Raw genomic sequence first — 11,505 nt, forward strand, 5'->3', positions numbered from 1 at the left:
GTGTATAGTGCTGGTGGAGCGCTGCTGACTTCGACTGAGAAAATTGTCGGGCGGTGGAAGGAATACTTCGAGGACCTCCTTAATCCCACTGACACGTCTTCCAAGGAGGAAGCAGAGTCTGGGAATGAGGGGGATGACCCGCAAATTTCCGGGCACTGAGGCAGTTAAACAACTCCTTGGCGGCAGAACCCTGGTGTGGATGAGGTCCGCCCCGAGTTCCTGAAGGCTCTGGACATTGTAGGGCTGTCCTGGCTGACACGCCTCTACAATGTTGCGTGGAGATCAGGGTCAGTACCCCTGGACTGGCAGACCAGGGTCGTGGTCCCCATTTTTAAGAAGGGGGACTGTAGGGTGTGTTCCAGCTACAGGGGGATCACACTCCTCAGCCTCCCTGGGAAAGTCTATGCCAGGGTGCTGGAAAGGAGAGTTCGTCCGCTAGTCGAACCTCGGATACAGGAGGAACAATGCGTTTTTCGTCCTGGTCGCGGAACACTCAACCAGCTCTTTATCCTCTCAAGGATACTTGAAGGCGCGTGGGAGTTTGCCCAACCAGTCTACATGTGTTTTGTGGACTTGGAGAAGGCATTCGACCGTGTCCCTCGGGGTGTCCTGTGGGAGGTGCTACGGGAGTATGGGGTGTCTGGCCCATTGCTACGGGCCATTCGATCCCTATACAACCGTTGCAAGAGCTTGGTTCGCATTGACGGCAATAAGTCGGACTCGTTCCTGGTGGGTGATGGGCTCCGCCAGGGCTGCCCTTTGTCACCGATTCTGTTCATAATTTTTATGGACAAGATTTCTAGGCGCAGCCAAGTGGCGGAGGGCTTTCACTTAGGTGGCCTCAGAATCTCATCTCTGCTTTTTGCGGATGATGTGGTTCTGTTGGCTTCATCAGGTGATGGCCTCCAGCTCGCACTGGAACGATTTGCAGCCGAGTGTGAAGCAGCGGGAATGAGGATCAGCACCTCCAAATCTGAGGCCATGGTTCTCAGCCGGAAAAGGGTGGAGTGCCCACTCCAGGTCGGGGATGAGTTCCTGCCCCAAGTGGAGGAGTTCAAGTATCTCGGGGTCTTGTTCGCGAGTGATGGGAGAAGGGAGCCAGAGATCGACAGACGGATTGGTGCTGCGGCCGCAGTGATGCGGACGGTGCACTGGTCCGTCGTGGTGAAGAAAGACCTGAGCGTAAAAGCGAAGCTCTCAATTTACCGGTCGATCTACGTCCCTACCCTCACCTATGGCCACAAGCTGTGGGTAGTGACCGAAAGAACGAGATCGTGGATACAAGCGGCGGAAATGAGCTTCCTCCGAATGGTGGCTGGCCTCTCCCTTAGAGATAGGGTGAGAAGTTCGGCCATCCGGGAGGGGCTCAGAGTAGAGCTGCTGCTCCTCCACATCGAAAGGAGCCAGTTGAGGTGGTTCGGGCATCTGACAAGGATGCCTCCTGGGCACCTCCTGGGTGAGGTGTTCCGGGCTTGTACCACCAGGAGGAGGCCCCGGGGCAGACCCAGGACACACTGGAGAGATTATATCTCTCGGCTGGCCTGGGAACGCCTTGGTGTTCCCCCGGATAAGCTGGAGGAGGTGGCTGGGGAGAGGGAGGTCTGGGCTTCTCTGCTTAGGCTGCTGTTCCCGCGACCCGGCCCCGGATAAAGCAGAAGAAGATGGATGGATGGAGATGGATGAATCAAAAGTGTCCATATGTTTGGTCTGCTCTTCCTCCCAAGCTCTGATGTTTGGTCGAGTTTTCATGAGAAACAGGGAGCATGAGCACTTCTAACTTTAATGCACAAGGAGATTACTTCTGATTGGACTACTTCCAAACTCGTCTCTCCAGAACATTTTAATCTTGTCTTTATTCTAAGTGTGTCAATTTTGTCATAGTTTTTGTCCTCATGCATTCATTTTTATTAGGTATCGTTTTGTTTTTGTAAAAAAAAAAAAACAATTAAAATGATCAGTTAACACTTCTAGCTAAAGTACAGACAGGTCAATTAATGCTGACGACTGCCTTGAAGCATCCTCTACGCTCCCATATTTCTATTGAATTATCATACACTGGGACACCAACAAGCTCTGTCTCTGCTCAATGCTTTATAAACTACTCTGTCTTTCCTCCTTCCTCCTCACCTTCACGTCTTGCATCAAGCTTCCAGTCTTTGTACCTGTGACAAAGATGATAGTCTCTGTTTCACCTCTTATCTCCCATCCACTCTCACCGTGCATAATAAAAAAGGACAACACTGTTTTGTGCAAGAGAGGAAGACAGCTTCCATTAACAACCATTAGAGCGAGTGCTAAAGGCACTATATGACATTTAATGTTTCTGCTCTCTCTGATTTAAAGTGGACAAGGCAATGATAGAAGGAATGAAGAAAGTGAGAGGAAGAAGATGTGAATATATCGGAAGGAGGAAGCCTTTGAGTAATGGCAACGAGTGCCAAATGAGAAAAGGGGTTTTAATTATTAAGCAGCTATTCTTTCGCGATTTCGGGGCAATCGTGAAACCCAAATCATCCTGTCATTACATCAGACATAAAATCAAGAACCAGAAGCAGGATTAGGCGAATGATTTCGCTCATTTCTGACTGCTTTCTCACACAAAAGTGGAGCTCATTTCCCACTCGTGCTTCTTCCCCATCGTCAACCCGCTCCATCTTACTGTCTGCTGCAGCTTCAATTCTCTTAATCTTCCCCCTCACACTTTTAGCTTATCTCGTCCTTATTTTTATGCCTTGAAACCCCTGCCTCCATCTCCTTGCCGAGTAGTCCAGTTTTCCACAGCGTCGCTCGTGGTCTTAATGACACTCTCCCCCCTTTCTTCTTTTTTCTTTTTTCTTTTTCACATCCCTCTGATCTGTCACTTTTATCCTATCTCTCTACAGATTGCATTTGTTTATCTGTCCAACTCTCAATGTGTTGTCATTTATTATTCACGAACCTGGTTCAGATAGAAAAAAAAGAAAGAATAAAGATACATCTGCATCATGAAGAGGATTCTTTCTGCCTGAATGCGTGTGCGTTCGTCTTCTGCTCAGCTCTGCATTGGTGAAGTGAAGCAGCTTCAGACTGATTTTACTGCAGTGTGCTCGGCTAGACTTTTGAATGCTTGACTAAAGAGTACAGATACAAAAATCTACTAAAATAGTAATGCTGAATGTTAAATGATGGCAAATACAGGGGAGGTTGAGCACAAAATGTTCCGACAGAGCACATACATCTGATAAGTGACAGCTACAGATAACGTGGAGCCAATTTTATGAGTTTTCAGATAAATAAAAGGCATCTTGTTGCCTGGTTTAGTTTCTTTTTCTGTTTACCTGGTCTGTCTTGGTGGGAGATGAATGGACTGTTTGCTTGTGTGACTGGGACTCTGGAGGGTCTGCGTGCCAAATTCAAATAAAACAACCGCATTTCTTGGGTTTACTCCATCACAAGAACATGACAGGAAATTTACACCAGCTTACAAAGACAAGCTCACTTTTAACTCTGTTCTGGCCTTTCTGAAAATGTGGCGGTGAACGAAGGAAGTGCTATGTTGATTGCATGCACCAGGCAAGGAAGAAGTCAAATAAACTCAGAGTAAAAAGTAAGGAAATTGTGAGGAAATTGGTTGATTATTTATTTGTTGTCAGAATGCTTCTTGGCATTACAAGCTATACCGTTGGAAAACCTGTTTATTTCCCCTTAAATGGTGCCACATTTGTAAGGATTATGCATTTATGGGTTGAGCAGCAGAGCTGTGGTCATGAAAAACTTGCCACATCATCTCTGCCAGTGCCAGACACAATATGCTGCTACTGACTCTTGTTTGGTGTCATTCATTTGATCGGATGATTGAAGTCTGACACACATTAACACATTACTCCTTTAACAAACAGGGTCGTCAGTAGCATGTGGAAGAACCACAGACAGCCACAACAGCCTGGCACCTCCCTCTCATGATGATCACTCGACATTATCACGAATCATTAAATCGTTATTTTTTATTACGGTCATACTTTCTGCATGATTCACAGCTTCTCTCAAGCCAAAGGTTTCATCACCAGGTGGGTGGGGCTTATACGCTCACAGGTGAGCACCTGAGATGACCATAGCAGGATATTGGCTGTTTTTCACATCACCCTTGAGCTGTTAGCTGATAATTACATGCAAAGACCTCTTTTTTTGAAGATTTGTTAAATATTATGACTTCAAGCGACTTCAGTCATATTCATTTAAGATCTATAGCAGATACAGCTATACTGTTGACAGTTAAATATCATCTGACAGTTCGATTGTTCTGCCAGCCCCACTCTGATTTTACGTGGTCTACGACTTTGTGGCTGAGTTGCTGTCGTTCCAGTTGCTTGCACTTTCTTATTATACCACTAACAGCTGACTGTGGGAGATTTAGTAGTGAGAAAATTTCACGAGTGGACTTGCACAGGTGTCATCCTATCTTGATACCCCGCTGGAATTCACTGAACTCCTGAGAGTGACCAATCTTTTCACAAATGGCTGTAGAAGCAGTCTTATGGGCTCAAATTGTGGTCATAAATATTTTGTACTTGTAAATCAGGATTTGTATGTGTAAAAAGAATTTGTGTGTGTGTAAAAAAGATTTGTGTGTGGACTTAGCCAAAAAATACGTGTGAAACTCTGCACTCAAGTTTCAAGTTACAAGTACGAATTCTGACCCTGTTTTTCTTCCTTTCATCTGATTGGCCAATGTCATGTCAATCATAAATTTAACTATCCAATCAGAGAACAGATGGGTTTGGCTGTCAGAAGGGCGCTTTTTTGAACTGCAGGTCCTTGAAGGGTAATACAGTTTGAAGCTGGAGGATCTCTATAAATATCCGATAGAAGCTAGGTCCCCTAACTTTCAGTAGCTGTTGAAAGGATAAAGTTGTGGTATATCAGTGGTTAGAAATACCATTATTACTTTTGGATTAGTTTAACACAAAGTCACGGCTGACCCGGGACCATGGCTGTGAGTCACAGTGGGCAGCATAAAGGTCCTTTCACATCGGATGCAGGATGTGCTGCTAATGCTAACTGCTAACTAAAAGCAAAGGATCCAGAATTTGTTGCGCTGGCTGCTGAGCTCTGTGGGTTTTTGCAGCAGCTCTACCTGTACTAGATGCACCTGCTCCTTGTCGTTTCTATCTCTGACTTTATATCCTCTACAAGAGTGTTTTTTTTGCTGGTTCTTCAAATATTCAATAAAAACATGTATGCTAATTCATAACGAAGAAAGCTTTGTAACTATCCCCACTAGAGAAGACTGTCATTTCCACAATACACGTATTTTTTGGCTAAGTCCACACACAAATCCTTTTTACGCACACACAAATTCTTTTTACACATACAAATCTTTTTTACACACACACACAAATTCTTTTTACACATACAAATCTTTTTTACACACACACACAAATTCTTTTTACACATACAAATCCTGATTTACAAGTACAAAACTGATTTACAAGTACAAAATATTTATGACCACAATTTGAACCCATACCAGTCTGCATGACTGGGTGCTTGATTTTATACACCTGTGGTCATGGAAGTGAGTGGAAAACCTGAATTCAATGATCTGGATAGGTGACTGAATAATTTTGGCAGTAAAGTGTAATAAAAACAGCAAAGCACAAGTATCTTCAGTCTTTGCAGGGACTGAGGTTAGTCTGCCAGAGTGTTTAAGTGGACGTCTGTAAGTACAGCGCAGAACATTGCAATGTCATAATGATTAATGTAGTTCATTTCATCTGTCATTAGTTTCAATGGTTGGTGTATATGCCTATAAATAACCATCATACTGTACCCATGATCACATCTTGCTATGACCCAGGCTCCGCTGGTCCTCTCCAATACAAAGCGACAGACACCCACTCATGTAAACACACAAATGCTGCTAATTTAGATTCACCCACTTATTCATCAAGCGCAATCTATTTGCCAGTATGATTTGCACAGACAGACCCATTTATGTTAATCACTATGATTGAGAAGCACATCATCTGCAGATTAAGCAGATATTGGTTGTGCAGCCAGACTTTCTTCAAAACTTTCTTGCTTTTGTTGCTCTGTGTGTTTTGTACTATGTGAGCATTTCTGATCCAATGCTTTCTGTCCTTTTTGGGTTAATATAATTTTAATTTGAATAAAACACATTATGCTCATCTGATAATTTATTTCGCCACATCTGCATCTATTCATCTTCAGTCTACAAGAGAAGAACCTGTTTTATCATCTCCAATAAAGTATTGTGTCCACTCTCAAGGCTGTTTGAAGCAGCTTCAAAGGGGGCCCACTCATTCGAAATTCAATTCAAGTAACACATGAAGCCGCTTTTCATGGGCTAAAAATAGTTCTCATTCTCAGTGAGGTTCGGTAATGGCGGCAAAGCATTAGAAACACTGTGTGCAAAGCTTTAACTGTCTGTTCTTCGTGAATTTCTGAGAGGTCTCATTTGAAAATGCTACCATTCTTTGTTCGAAGAAAAACAAATACAAGAAATAACGTGGCATTACTAAGTCTCTGTTTTTTAAATTATTTAACATTCAGACAGTTGGCAGCACATGTGCCTGCATTTGTAATCCAAATTTTCTCTGTCCACTGGTCCATGTGATGTTGATGTCCAAGCTGGTTGAGATATGTTCCAAAATGTTTTGGGTGCCGTTTGAACAGTTCAGCATCTTGTTTTTCAGATGCTGCGTATACATGAGTTGAATTTTAATTCTACTCTTGTATATGTGTTACTGTTTTTTCCTACATCATCATAATAACATCAGCAACTGACCAGCCATGCTGTCTGAGCATTCAGAAAGCGTTAGCTGAGAAGTTAGCTAATGCTATTAGAAACTATCACAACCAAACCAACATGAGTGACCTAAATCCGGCTAACAGCAAAGCTAACTTGATAATATATTTGTTATATTTGCATAAACGAATAAAGAAAACGCTTGAAGTGGTTAGCATTTGTTCCAGAAATTAGGTTTCGATTAACAAAAGCATTTTTTTCTTCTTTTCCCACCACATTCCAAAGCTATGACATCACAATTACGTGATTGGTCACTTGCAATGTTGGATCAACATTGTTATGATGATGCAGTAACTACTATAACATATGGATATCAGATGTACCTCTTGAAATAGTGAAGCAGGGGCTACAGAAAGGAGCTTTACTATAAGAACTGTAGAAGAAATGAATCATCTCTGGGAGCTTGCAGTCGGGTCTGGAGGTTCACTGATGCTGACAAATTGGCTTTTAGTAATTTGCCATGACCAGATGTGACTAATGAACTCTCTACTTCTGGTTTCTAAATCACTCTGAGTGCCAAGTCTGATCTCTGTCTTAGATAACACCAGTGAATAAACAGATGGTAGTAGAGGTGAAGAAAGTAAGACGTGCTCATTTTGTACAATATTCTTTTATTTGTATTCCCACTAGAAGAACAATGACTGTGATGTTTTTGGTTCTATTAAGCAAGGGCTGTGTATTTACCTCCAACTGTGTTTGAGAATCTCGGACAGTTCGTCCCAGCCACTATGGTGGTAAACTGATTCCATGTTTTTTCCCCTGCCTTCGATCTTAGCAAAGTTGGAGCTCCTGTTTCCTGTTTCTCCTTCAGCTCATTGCTCCGCTCTCCAGTGGATTCACATGCATAGCTTACCTGCAGCTTCCTGTGGAGCTCTCCGTTCAGAGCCAGATTCAATTCGTCTTACCCTCGCAGCCTGCCGCCTCCACTTTGGAGTCCAACCTGCCTGCTCAACATCCTGCCCTCAAACAGCCATCTCCCTCTTCATTATTCATTCTCCCGCCCCAAATAAGGGATCTAAACTACCCACATCTGCCCATACAGTCTAGTGTTTCAGCTCCGGCCTCCAATCTCTCCACTCAGCTTTTGATAGATTCAGGATTTGTAAATAAAACCCTTAAACTTGCTCAATACTGTCATGTCTGCTCCTTGGATCCAGAAAACCTGGTAATCATGACAGCCACATCGTGCAAATGGGAAAGGAACATGGACAGCATTAAACCATGCATGTTGAGGTTCATTTTTTTTGTTCCTAAGGTTACTGTATGTTCTTGGTCACAAGTCTGATGTCATAACTGTTCCGATTTTGTGGGGGGGGGGATTATTTACTCTTTTTTAGATTTATTTCGATTTTCTGTTATTCTCAGAACAAAAGCAGGTGCTTGGTGCGCAGCTATCCTTTGTGATGTTAGTTAAAGACTCAAATCATGGCTAGAAGTTAATATGAAATCAACTTTCCTTAAATTTCCTTGTTTAATTAAAGAAAACCACCAAGTGTAACCATCTCCCAACCCCATCTTCCCCACCCCCCCAATAAAAGATCATTCACTGTGTATGTGTCATGATAATGAGCTCATCTGTGAATGATGACTCCTCCAACAGTCTGCCTTTTCAAACGTGGCATGGTTTCCAATTTGGCAGGAGCCTCTTGATCTGCTGAGGCAACGAGTGCAGAGAGACTTTAACTATTTATGGGCATGTTTGGAAGCCCGTTCAGACTGGAAGAATAGAAGAAGACAGCGGGAGAGAGGAGGAGGAGGCGGTGGGGAGGGGAGAGCTGTGACATAATGCTGTGAGGCAGAGCTCCGTCTGCTGGGACTTCCATGATCCCACTCGGTTCCTGGTAAACACACTGCTAACAGCTAGGTGAGGGAGCGGCTATTAATAGCTCTCCGCGTACCCGCCGCACCCACCCTCCATGCTACACACACACACACACACACACTCATGCATAAATGTATTCAGTGACACAGGCATTCAAGCAGCCGCGCTCATACATAAACAAACACAGGTGGATGCACATGCTGCCACGGTCACGCTCTCCTCTCCTTTCTTTTGTCCCTCGTCTTTCTCCCCCCACCCCACCCTCACCCTCTGTACGTCTCTCCTTTGTGCTCCCTTTCTTCCGCCGTCTCCTCTTGGCACCACCAACTCTTCTCCCACTTATCATATGCTCTGTAACAGATGGTGGATATGATAATTACCAAACAGACTAAACAGTAAGTAAATGAAAAAAATCCTCAGTGACTCCATCTCTCTCACACACACACACTTTTGCCACCTCTGACAGTCTGACGACGCTGTCCAGGAGAGAAGAGCAAATCTTAGGTAGGATTTTTTTTTTTTTTTTGGGGGGGGGGGCAAAAGGCTTAAGGGTTCGCAGTCACAGTTACACAGTTTCATGAAATAAAGATTGCAGATCTTTATCCCTGCCGTTATCAGTGCGACAGTAACTCTCTCCCCAAGAGCAACCAAACCAATTACAGCGCCAGCAGTTTTAATGAATCCTTTCATTAGAACGAAACACCCCGATTGAAATGCAGTTTTTGGTGCTAAATCCTGCCCCTCATTACAAACCAGAATAGTACATTCCCTCTTGCCCCCTTTTCCAGCCCATCTTCCTTCATTTCTCCACATGTGCCCTGTTTCTTTTCCTCTATTTGCACAACTGTTATGAATGCCCTATTTTCATCATGCTGTTAGATTAAGTGGGCGATGGGTTACGAGTATTACAGGTGGGTGCCATCAAAATGCTAAAACCTCTTGACTTTTATTTTTTCTTTATATTATTAAGTAGGTCAAGCAGACAGTACAAAATGTGGGTTACAAAATATGAAGCTAAGCCCAGCGGAGAGATGCACGATGACGGCTAAACTGATTATCAACACTGAGATCACACTGAGTTATTTATTATGATCATTAGTGAGGAAAACAGTTTTACTGAGCTGTCATGTAAACAAAACACTGCATTCACAACCACGATGTGCTACATTCCTGCATGTCCAAATCATTGCATCCAAATAAAATGAGTCCTCCATATTCTCTTAAATTCAGCAGCTCTTAGAATAACCATAAAAAAATAAATTTTTACATTTTTACTTTGTGCTGCAAACTTGAGTCTTTCAGCAAGTGTTCAGCAGCTGTGAAATCCCTCTCCTTTTTCCATGCAAAATGTTGTGCGAGTGCAAAACATACTGTTTGTCCATTATCTCAAAGCCTTTGTTACTCACCACCATGTTTACTGGAAACATACACTGTATTGCTAAAAGCCTCCACTCGTCCATCCAGACGTAGGAAGACTGAAAAGGTGTGTGATTGAGAGGCGGTCTAATATTTGTTGCATATTTGTCTTTTACTGTGATGTCACTGGTTCGAGCTATAATCAGGAAACTCCAACTCCATGATTTGCTTTGCTTTACGTTCTAGTGGTGGAGCACAGTACTGCTGATTTAATTGTAGGATTTCAAAATTGTGATCAAGATTCAAATTCAATTAATTGTGCAGCCCTAATTTGTAGCACAACTAACATTTTTTACTTCTGCCTTGTGGCGGGGTGTGGTTTGCGTCAGGTCTTTGTCACATCCCTGTCTCCCAAAGGTGTGAAGGAGGGAAACAGGAAATAAAGACCAAGAGGGAAGAGGAGCATGCAAAACTGTTATAAAGGGTTTCATTTCTTTCTGTTGCTCCAATCTGAAAATACTCAGCCACAAACTGTGGATAAGTATTGATCCTGTCCCACTAGTATCGATCCAATACCAGTGTTGCTATCAATACTATCGATATTTGGATGGATTCGCCCACCTCTACTCTCGCACTCTCGTTATTTTCTTGCAACAACTCTAAGTGAGATTTCTGTTACATGTTGGAGACACAGCTATCTCCCTAAATTCTTTCTAAAATCTTGTTAATTGTGCCATTGCTGGTCACAAAATCCCTGATGACTATTGGCCAGAAGCTCAACATTTGTGTCCTTTTCAATATGTAACATTTAAATTGACCTTAAACTTATAAATTAAGCAAATTACATTTAAGCTTATCACTGTAGCCTTACTTCATATAACTGCCCCCAGACTCATCAATTACACCTGCTCGTATTTACATTTTCTTTCCTTCCGCTTAAAAATCTCTCAAACATGTTCCTCTCCCCCTCTTAGTCTCCATTTCGTCCTCCACTCCTCCTTTGCTCCAATACTCTCCACCTCCTTGAATATCTCCCCTGAAGCTGTATAACAATTAATGAGGCCATATATCATAATTAAGGCAAAAAATAATACTTTGTCTCCTCTCCCATCTCATATGCTCTCAATTTTAATGAAGCTCTCGCTGAGCCAGACAAATCATCTGAAAAGGAAGACGACTTCTTAACTGCTTCTGTGTGGACATATTTGAAGTGACACCTCTGGTTTTGCTTCAACAAATCTGTTGCTAATAATATCTCGGCCACCCTAAGTACGGGGGGCTTGTGTCCAAAGTTAAGTCAAACATAATGCTTATATCTTTGTGCAGTCAGGTGTGGGCTTTGCCAAAGTTTTTATTCACAGTTCAACTTTTTCTCTGCAGCAATTTATCGGAAAGCATCTTTTTTTTCTTCTACTCAGCGCAATCATTTCCTAACGTTTATTCCATACAAAATAATTTCTCTTGTTTATGTCAGCCCAAGGTTTCGTCATGTCTCTGTTACCCCACCTGCAACCGTGAA

The sequence above is a fragment of the Pelmatolapia mariae genome, linkage group LG23 (assembly GCF_036321145.2).
Source record: "Pelmatolapia mariae isolate MD_Pm_ZW linkage group LG23, Pm_UMD_F_2, whole genome shotgun sequence".
Lineage (NCBI taxonomy): Eukaryota > Metazoa > Chordata > Actinopteri > Cichliformes > Cichlidae > Pelmatolapia > Pelmatolapia mariae.